Source organism: Parus major, chromosome 28 (assembly GCF_001522545.3).
Source record: "Parus major isolate Abel chromosome 28, Parus_major1.1, whole genome shotgun sequence".
NCBI lineage: Eukaryota > Metazoa > Chordata > Aves > Passeriformes > Paridae > Parus > Parus major.
Genome location: NC_031797.1, coordinates 1,952,837 through 1,963,406, shown reverse-complemented (window position 1 = coordinate 1,963,406; position 10,570 = coordinate 1,952,837). Strand labels below are relative to the sequence as shown.

Here is a 10,570-nt window from a genome sequence, read left to right as displayed (position 1 = left end):
CAGTCGACAAAGACGTGTCTGGTTGTCAGGCTGGAAGTGCTACAGGGGAGGGCACAGTGCCCTACAGCCCTGTCACAGGTGCCACACCTTGTGCACCCACAGCCTCAGGCTGGAGTTGGAGGGACAGGAGAGCTCCACTGAGCTTCCCAAGAAAAGTCTTTGGGGTGACTCCACCCAGAGCTGTGAGAGGGGACCTGCAGGGAGCCCAGGGCTCAGCAGCTCCTTCTGTCACTGTCACAGCACAGCCCAATCCTGGCCAGGGGGACGCATCCACAGCATGGCCCAGCTCCAGCTGCCCTCGGGCTGAGCTGAATTAAAGAATGAGGGAGGTTGGAAGGGACACGAGGGGATCTCTGGTGCCATCCCACTCCAAAACTGGGTTACCTTTGATGTTAAATCAGGACCACACAGCCCGGGCTGTCCCAGAGGGTCACAGGGGTGGCTGGGTGGAAATGCAGGGAGCTGTGGAGAGGGACCCTAAAGCAGAAAAGCCGATTTGGACCTCCCTGTCCTCACAGGAAACCAGAACCAGTCAGAGAAGTGACACTGTGGTGACACAGAGCGAGTGCTCCTTCCCCAGCAGGACAAACCACAGAGGGATTTGGTGCCAGCCAAGGTGACGGTGCAAGGCCATGGGATCACCCCAGGCAGTGACCCCAGGTCCCCTCGGTGCAGGGTGTGAGCCACCCACAGCCCCCAGGGCTGCTCAGCCCATGCCAGGGGAGCCCTGCAGGGACAGGGATGGCTCCTGTGGGACGCAGCCTTGCAGAACACTTCAGCTGTGGAATCCCTCCAGCCCTTGCAGAGCTGCTGATCATGTCCACATCAGCTGGGCTGTGGTTTTGGGCCCTTTTCCCCTTCCTGTGGGTTCTTCACTCAGGGAGACGTGGCCCAGGTGGTGTGACCCTGATGCAGCTCCTTCCTCCATGGCCAGGGAATGAGGAGTCCCTGACCCTGATCGGACTGAACTCACCCTTCGCACTTTCATTGTGGCCAAAGCCAAATCCCACAGGAGGAGGCCAGAACTTCACCTGCCAGTTTAGCTCATTTGGGACCAACATTTAGGAGTGTTTGAGTTCAAAAAGATTTGTAGGACTGCACAGGAATAGACTCATTTAAAGTCATTTTTCCTTTTGAATTCAACTACGATGTAAGAGTAGGAAACACAATGTTGATAATGGGTGATAAAGGAAATGTAAAGCTGTGGATTTTCCATCCTTGGAAGTGTCCAGGGCCAGGCTGGACAGGGCTTGGAGCAATCTGGGATGGTGGAAGGTGTCCCTGCCCAAGGCAGGGGTGGCACTGGATGAGCTTTAAGGTTCCTTCCAACCCAAACCATTCCATGATTCCATGAAAGACGCTGAATAGTCAGACATGGAATATCCCAAGCATTTCCCAGCCTGGGAGGATGCAGGAGGTGAGAGAGGAGCAGCAATGGAGCAGTTGGATGAAGACCCTGCACTTCACACGTGCACTGATGTTGCTCTACTGAAGTGAGACGGAGCTAAAATATTCCAGTGGTTTCCCAGTGGAGACTCTCCCAATCCTTCAGTTGGCTGCAGAATTCATTGAAGGCCCTCACAGTACCCAAGATGGGAAAATTGGCTTGGAAGGTGTTCCTTTAAACCCCCCTCAGTGCTGGAAAACAAGGCTGTGTCCAGGCTGCTGGTTTTCCATGTGTTTCTCTCTCCAGCCGCCGCGTGAGATCCGACCTGCTCACAGATTCCTGGGAAATGTTTGTAACTCCTCGTCCTGCAAACATTTCCTCCAGTGCTGGGGTCAAGTGAAGACCTCCCTGCCTCGTGTGTCTTCAGCACATCTGCCCAGCCAACTGTTTCTGGAAACGTGACGGATTTGGTCCCAATTCTGTTTGTTTTAAGCTCATTTTGTGTTAACCCAAGATCGAGGCAGGACAGGACGTGACAAACACATCCTGCGGTGCTCCCAGCTCAGGAGGAATTAATTGCTGGAAACTTGGCAAGAAAAGTGGGGTTTGGAGTCGGGGGTTTCAGATAAGCTGGAGATAAGGGTTTGCATCGTGGAATCACCCCTGGGTGCATCCTGAGCTGAGGGCTCTCCGTGGAGCTGCTCCTTCGGGAAGAGGAGCCCAGGCTGTCCCTGGACCAGGATTTCATGGAATGATGAGAACAGCGGCTCCTCCCCAGCAGCCCCTGGGTGGCCTGGAGCCATGGGTGATAAGAGAGCCTCTCATATTTCAGGTTTGTGGAACAGACACTGTTTATGTTGAGCAGCACCACCTTCCTCCCCTCAGGGCTCCTCTTCAGCCTCTCGGCGGCTGCTCAGGCCCGGCTTATCGGGGCCTCCCGGTGCCAAAGGAAACAGCTCAGCCCCCCCAGCCTTATCCGGGCAGAGCTGATTTGCAGGAGATGACAGCACCTTTCCCATCCCAGCCTGGGGAATGCGGCTGGAGCCGCCCCAAGAGCTTTTTGGGGTCTCTGCAGGAAGGGGGAGCAGAGGATGCTGCCCTGGGGAGAGCAGGGACAGCGGGAGGCTGAGGATGGAGCAACTGGAGCACTCAGCACGTTCCATATATGGAGAAACTTTGGGAACAACCTCGCAGGGACTGCAGGAAGCCTCACTGATGGAGGCATTTGGGACAAGGCTCTTCCCAAGTCAAGGAACATCCCGGGGCCGGGAATCACCTGAGTGTCCCACGGGGCATTTCCCCTTCCAGCCTGGGCAGCGAGGGGAACAAAATCTCCCCAAAACGCTCCCTGCCCTGCCCAGCCGTGCCCTGCATCCCAGCCTGGCACCGCTGGGTGCTGCTAACGAGAATAAAACCGAGCAGGATGGGAACCGGAGCTCTGCTGGGGCAGAGCCGTCTCCAGAGCCGGGGATTTTGGCAGGGATTGCAGCAGGAACACAAACGTGCCCTGAAGTTCGCATCTTGACCGCAAAAAAGTCCCCAAAAACGGGCCTTGGTGTGAAATTTTACATTTTGCTGCAGAGGGTACCTGCCCCCAGCACAGCTCCACGTTTCCCTCTTGGTTGGTTCTTGCCCTCTGGAAGGTATTTGCCAAGATTATTTTATAAACTCCTTTCTATTTATAGCCCAGCTCCTTCAGCTCTAATGAGATAATCTTCTGGCATCTCACCATCACTAATATTTACTTTGATGTTTAAAATAACATCTTCTGAGGGATTGATTTTTAAATAAAAATAAATTAAAAAAAAAAAAAACCAACCACAAAAGCAACCAAAAAAACCCCCAAACCAAAACACCTCTAAAACATAATCAAAGCAAAGAAAGAAACGAGCAGAGCAGTGGGGCCGAGCTCCTGGGGATGCACACGGAGTCGGTGACACTGCAACTTTTTCAGGACAGACTCTTTATAATCCTCTGAGCACATCAGGAGGGAGAGAGGCACTGGCAGCTCCTGAAGATGGAGAAAGAGACAGGGAAAGAGGCAGAGGGAGCGCAGGCTGTGTTTATTCTCAGGAATTAAGGCAGCAAGGAACGTTTCATTCTGCAGCAGGGCTCGGAGCTGCTGCTCTCTGTAATCGAGAGCTTCGCCCCGGGCAGCTCACAGAGGAGATTTGGGATTTAGAGAGGCAAACATTCCATCCCTGGGTTAATACAATTATTAAGAGGGGCTGGGGGAGGCGAGGGAGGCAGCGCACGGGATCCCGGCTGCTGCTGCCTGCAGCACTCTGAAACACAAGCCTGCGTTTTTATGGAAACTCTGAATGTTGGAGAAGGGTGAACATGGTTTTCATTCTCATAAATGTTTTTCCAGCGTGCAAGGCTCTCCGGGCTCATTCCTTCTCCAGGGAGACGGTTCTGATTTCAAAGAACATTCGCGTTCCCTCCACCCCAGACCACCCCACTCCAACCTCAAAGAGGAAAAATTATTTTAAAGAGCGTTTTACCTTTTCGAGTGCTTCCCCTTCTTTCTTCTTTTTTTTCCACTTTTAATTCCTTCAGCTTCGCTTTTTTTTTGAATTTTTTTTTCCCCTCTTCTTTTTCCCGGCAGCAGCCAAAAGCTCCTCTCTCCTCCTCAGCCCTGTGCGTGTCAGAAAGTTTCCAGGCTGAGGGTTTGTGTCGCCTTCCTTAAGAACCTTCTTCTGTCAGACCCAGGCAGAGCTGGAGTTGGAGGCTTTGCTAAAAAGTCTCCTTTCAGGAAGTGAGCAGTAATAAGAGAGCAGCTCGGAGGCAGCACATGGATAGGGGCTGCTCAAGAAAAAGAAAAAAAAAAAAAGGAAAAGAAAGAAGGAGAAAAAAAAAAACCCAACAAAAACCACCAAACAACTTTGCTCAGGAATTTTGCCAGGATTATCCAAAAGGGAAAAAAAAAAAAAAAAAAAAAAAAAAAAGAAAAAAAAAAGAAATAAAAATCCCCAAACCCACAAGGCTGGAAAAGTCCCACCCTGACTGCTGACATCAGTGCAGAAGGCAGGTCTTGGCTGAAACCGTATAAAACTAATCAGCCTTTCTGTGGAGGAGCAGGGAGGGAGCCTGGGGCAGCCCTGGAGGCGATGCCGGCGGCTCCCCTGTGGATAAAACATCCCAGGAAAAGCCATAAAGGAAAGAGGGACTGTGCTGACAGTGGCACACAAAGCAGATAAAGAAAGCTGGAATTGGTTTTGGTTTGTTGGGGTTTATTTTTCCCCAACAACAAACAACACCCCCATCCTTCATTTTAAACCGGAGCTTTCCAAATGCTTTTAAAAACCCAGGGAGTGTGTGAGGAAATGGCCTGAAAGGCTCCCCAGCAATGGCAGGGACTGGCTTTGAATTGAAAAAAAGCCCTCAAGAATTGGCCAGTGTTTTCAGAAGTCCCTTCCCTCTGCAGTTACATCATTCCTGCCCCGCTGGCTCCGGTGATTCCGGCATTCTCCTGTCCTGCTGCCACCGTGGAGTGTCCCACCGAGGGCAATCCACCTCCAAAGTGAAGAATAAACACTGGAAATAACCAAATGTTTGTTCCCAAACAACCCCCTCGCAGGACACCTCAAGCAATCAGCAACAATAAAAGGCAGGAGCTCATTTCCTCCTTTCTTCTGAAGGCGGCTCTGGGATTTCAAAGCTGAATTTGTGAGCTTTGGTGGAGAGAGAATTACCTGGCAGTGCTGCAAACGTTGGAAAAATGAGCCTTTCCGAGCTGCCCTGCTTTTCCCTGGGAAGAGAGAGGGGCCCTGGGGAAGGACACAGGGAAGGGATGGAAGCACCAGGGTGTGGATGGACCCTCAGCCCAAGCCCTCAGCGGGGACAGAACAACCCCAAAACCACCCTGGCAGTGCCTTTTCTTCCAGGAGGATTTGAATGAAGAGTTCAAAGTTGCCAGGGGGAGACATAGCATATAAAAATACATTATAAACACGAATTAAAGCAAACTGCCTGAAGCTGAGACTCCAGGAGGGGATTGCAGGGTGGGATTTGCATCCCTGGGCAGTTGTGTGGGTGCCAAGTGCGGGACAGCCCCGGCAGCCTCGAGTCCTGCCCTGACCCTGGCAGGCACAGCCAAAGCCACAGGACACAGCCAGAGCTCCTGGTGCCACCCAGGCTGCCCCAGCAGCCACCAGACCGTGAGATGGGCATGGGGAAAGAAAAACGCCTCCAAGGCTTGGCCAGCCCCGTGTCCTGATGGGATTCTGGCCCGAAAAAGAAAACAAACCAGGATGAAAGAAAAAGCAAGAAGCTGTGGTACTTTTTGTGGTGAATCCTTCTAAATCCTCTGCTATCAGCAAAGCAGGATGAACCTGACCTGGAGCTGGACCAGCTGTAATTCATATTCTGCCATGGATTTGTTTAAACTCTTTTTGGAGCACCTTCAACTCCCCTCAGGGAGGGGATCTCCTGACTTCCCCAGCATTTTGTGCTGCCTGGAAGGTTTGCTCATCCCAATAGCCCAGGAAAAACAGGGAAAACATCCTTTGCTCCCAGGAGGAGCTGAGGGTGGGAGATCACAGCCCCCAGCCCCACTCTCTCTGTCCAAACTGGGAAGGGCTGGTTCTGCAGTGGAAAACCGAGTTCAGAAGGGGCTGGGATCGATTGCTGGGCTGCATTTTGGGCCAGTTCCCTGGCTGGGTGGACAGAGTGGTTTCCTTCCTCCCCAGGCCACGCTGGCCATTGTCTGAGCCCCCAGAGCACACCCAGAAAAGAGCAACTGAACAAAATATTTGGGCTTTAATTGAATGGTGCTGCTGCTGGCCAAGGAAAAACTAATTGCTGCAAGCATGGCCTGGTGCCATTCCAGGGGTGTTCTGTCTGCTGGGGCTTGACTCAAACACACTCAGTGCGGAATGAACAGGGACAGAGGGGCAGATTTCCTTCCCCAGAGAGTGGCTCTGCTCTGCCAGACTCTTGTTTTTCCCTGATTTGAAGGGTTTCCAGTCCCTCCTGGGTGGTAAACACAGAGTTAGAGGCTCCTGACTTGGCTCCTGGCTCCCCCAGCCCTGTACCCCAACCCAGCACTGCTCTGAGGACCCTCAGATTTGTACCAGACCAGCTCCAAAAATGGGCTTTACTCCAGTCCTGACCCCTCTCTGAGGAGGGGAGGGAGCAGCACAACCCTCACAAGACCTCCATCACCTGCACAAATCCTGGAAAACAGGGAATGGTAAAATGACCAGAGGCTCACAGCAGAGGTGAGAAACAGCATTAAGAATTGAAATTTTCAGTCCCTGAGGTTGCTAGAAAGTTTATTTTTCTGATTAGTTCATTATCAGAAACCACCTGAAATTCTGCCTGGCAAAATCTGCCTGACAACGCCCACATTTCACCTCCAAAATCACCCAGCTGTTTCCTCTCCCTGGCATGAGGAGACAAGGCTGAATTTCCAGCAGGTATTTGAAATCCTCATGTCCAGGGGATGGAGAGGAGAGCACCTGGAGCATCCCGGTGACAACGCAGCCTCCTGTGGCTGCACTGAGTGTGCCGGGACCGCCGGGAGCTGGAAACAACGGTGGGATCCCAAAACCCTCGGGATCCTGAAACCCTCGGGATCCCAAACACCTTGGGATGATGGAAACAATGATGGGATCCTGAACCCCTTGGGACCCTTAACCCCTTGGGATCACAAACACCTTGGGATGATGGAAACAACAGTGGGATCCTGAACCCCTCGGGATCCCGAACCCCACGGAATCCCAAACACCTTGGGATCCCAAACAATTTGGGATGATGGAAACAACGGCGGGATCCTGAACCCCTTGGGACCCTTAACCCCTTGGGATCACAAACACCTTGGGATGATGGAAACAACAGTGGGATCCTGAACCCCTCGGGATCCCAAACCCCTTGGGGTGATGGAAACAATGGCAGGATCCTGAACCCCTCGGGATCCAAACCCCTCGGGATCCCAAACACCTTGGGGTGATAGAAACAATGGTGGGATCCCAAACCCCTCAGGATCCTGAACCCCTTGGGATGATGGAAACAATGATGGGATCCTGAACCCCTTGGGACCCTGAAGCCCTTGGGATCACAAACCCCTCGGGATGATGGAAACAACAGCAGGATCCTGAAGCCCTCGGGATGATAGAAATCCCACCAGGATGCTGGAAACAACAGTGGGATCCTGAACCCTCTCAGGATGATGGAAACAATGGCAGGATCCCGAACCCCCTGGGATGATGAACTGAATCCCTTCAGGATGATGGAAACCCCTTGGAAATCCCATTGGGATCCTGGAAACCCCATTGAAATCCTGGAAGCTGCCTGTGATGCTGGAAACCCTGGTGGGAGGATGGAAACCCCACTGGGATGCTGGAAACTGCCCAGAATGCTGGGAACCCCCTGGAATGATGGCCTGAACCCCAGGGAAACACAAAGACCGAAACTTCCAGGCCCATTTGGCGCTTCCTGGTGGTGCTGGATGGTGCCCAACGTGTCCAACCCACACAACACCAAGGCCAGGGCTCGTCTGAAGGCTTGAAAAGGCTGCAGACTCTCCTGGTTGCCATTAGGACACACAGGGAACACTGCTGAGGCCTGACGGGGTAATTTTGTGTAAGCATTTTGTACATAAAATGAAATATTCTCCCTGCCTTGCTATGTCTGAACTGCAGGGCCTGGGCAGAGTTCCCAGCTCTGGCTCTACATCACAGCCTGGCCCCAAGTCCATGTTGGGACAAGCTCCTTGGCCACAGACTCACCCTTTTTATGGCTGTTCAGCACCCAACACAACAAAGCTCCATTCAGCCCTTCAGCTACTGCAGCAATAAACAAAGTGCTCGGCTTTGTTTGGAGCCCAGAGTCTGCAGGTTGAGAACCTGCGAGTGAAACAAGCTGGAAACAAACGGGTTTGTTTTTCCATCGGGGCACAGACATGTAAACTAATTGCTCAACAGTAAAGCTGGGCTTAATTAGTCCCAGGTGTTAAATAAAATAGGGTTGGTGTTTCCCAAAAGTGTAACTCTGGCTTGAAGGAGCCACAGGCTTTGTGAGCAGAGCCATCAAGAAGTGATTGTCGAGATCCTTGTGCCTGATCCCAGAATTTTGTGGGGATTTTGGGGCAAAGGACAAATATTCAGGTGGGTTTTGCTGAGGGGGGTGGTGTTGGGATGCTGCATTTTCACCTCAGGATCTCACCTTGTCCTTGGAAAAAGCTTTGTTGTGGATTTCTGGGTAAACATCATGAGGAACTCCATGTGAAAACAGAAACAAAGGGCTCCTGGGGGGAATTCAGCATTCCATGGGGCTGAGGGATGCTCAGGGATCCCTTGTACTCTAACCCAACCTATTCCCAAATTTTTTTATTCCAATCAGTCCTGAACATCACTAAACTCGTCCTGCTTAATCAGGGCCTTAGTCCCGATTTCTACAGTACGATTTTCTGCCAGCAAAAGAAAGAAACTTTGGGAATTCCCATCCATCTCCTTGGGACACCTCTTTGAATTCAGCAGGAATCAGTCACGGATGGGGCTTGGAGCACCCTGATCCAGAGGGAGGTGGAGCCCATGGCAGGGGTAGGAACAAGATGGGCTTTAAAGCTCCTTTTCAACCCAAAACATTCTGTGGTGCCACAGCCTTTCTCCAAGGCTGGCCCTTGTCCCTGGACCCAACAATTCCAGGATAGGTGGCAGCGAGCTGGGGACGAAACAGAGAATTTTTTTGTCCTGGAAAGGGAGGCCTGGCCCTGAGGAGCAGCTGGAAATCCCACAAAACAAACACCCTTTGGTGACACTGGAGATGGAAGGTCCCCCAGCTCAGATGACAACATTCTGGCCACGCTGGCACCACAAAGAGCCGATGACTGATCAGGAACAGGGAGGAGAACCAGGCCACGAGAGGCCTCTTGGGCTCCTGAGCCTGCTCTGGCCCATCACAAACCACAACTCCCAAGCAGCCCCTCACAGAGGGCCTTTCTCAGTAGCTCCTGGCTTGGATGTGGAAAATCCAAAGAGATTTGGTTTTCCTTACTCGTCTGTGACCTCGCTGAGGCCCAGCCTGGCATGACAATGGCTCTGACAGGAGGGGGTGGCTGGGGAGGATTGGGCTCTGAGGGAACAGGGACAGGACGCAGGAAATGGCCTCAAGCTACTCCAGGAGGAGTTTGGAGGACATCAGGAGGAATTTCCCCATGGAAAGGGAGCTCAGGCCTTGGCAGGGGCTGCCCAGGGAGGTTTGGAGTGCCCATCCCTGGAGGTGTCTGGGGAAGGCCTGGATGTGGCACTCAGTGCCCTGGGCTGGGGACAAGGTGGGGATGGGGCACAGCTTGGCCTCGATGACCTCAGAGGGTTTTTGCAGCCCGGCTGATTCTGTGATCCTGTGGCCAGAGATTCCCTTTCCCACCAACATCCAGCATTCTCACCATCAAGGGGAGAACTTCACTCTCCAGGCACCATCTGCTGTAAAACATTCATTTCAATACCAGCTCCTCACCACCTCCCTCTGATCTGTTCTCTTCCACAGCAGACCCCTGCCCTGGCACAGAGGAGATCTCAGAGCTCTTTCACTCTTCAGAGCTGCACAGCTTTTGTTTGCTCTCCTTTCCTTTCCTGTGCAACAAGGAAATAGGGTCACATTTCAGAGAAACCCAGCGAGCGGTGGTTTGCGAATGCCAGAGCTCTCGTTGGATGCTGCGGCCTCTTCTTTCCCCAGATCGACACAACCCTCACTCAACAGAGATTATTTTCCCTCTTTTTTTCCCTTTCCTGCTGCCCAGCTGCTGTAGGGATCCCCCAAAGCCGCCGGGCTCCTCGGCAGAGCAGGTAAGAGACACTTTTTGTTTGCTGGAGCTGTCTGGGTGGCGGGTGCATCATGGCTGCTTTGTTCCCTGCCTGGTGCCTTGCTGCAGCACCAGGGGCTGCGGAGGGAAGATCCTGTGGAATGTTGGGATTCCAGATGAATTCCTCACCTGACATTTGTTTTCCTACTGATGGCTCCATTGGAAAACAACGGGGTTGAGTTGGGGGCATCACGTTCTTTTTGAAGCTGAGGGGGTTTAGACAGGTCAGAAGACAATGAGATGATGGCTTGAGCTCCAACACTCCTGGCCAGCCATTCCCATCCCTTTGCCTCTGGACATGGCCCCAAAACTCTGGAAGTTTCTCTTTAAATTTCCTGCGAGCCTCAGCAGCACTGTGGGGAGGTTTAGGATCTCAG

At 52.5% G+C, this 10,570-nt stretch overlaps 2 protein-coding genes across 3 annotated transcripts in view; one reads left to right on the top strand and one right to left on the bottom strand.

Moving 5' to 3' along the window:
• Positions 1 to 4,286, bottom strand: part of ADAMTS10 (ADAM metallopeptidase with thrombospondin type 1 motif 10) — a 64,060-nt gene extending 59,774 nt beyond the window's left edge. The window contains exon 1 of the mRNA XM_015651881.3: positions 3,892 to 4,286. The gene's annotated coding sequence lies outside the window, so the exon portion shown is untranslated. The remainder of the gene's footprint in view (positions 1 to 3,891) is intronic.
• A 5,432-nt stretch (positions 4,287 to 9,718) lies between these two features.
• Positions 9,719 to 10,570, top strand: part of LOC107215340 (tyrosine-protein kinase ZAP-70) — a 34,658-nt gene continuing 33,806 nt past the window's right edge. Inside the window, exon 1 of one of the 2 annotated variants that reach the window (XM_015651444.3) lies at positions 9,719 to 10,176. The gene's annotated coding sequence lies outside the window, so the exon portion shown is untranslated. The remainder of the gene's footprint in view (positions 10,177 to 10,570) is intronic. The other variant, XM_015651442.3, reaches the window with a different exon arrangement.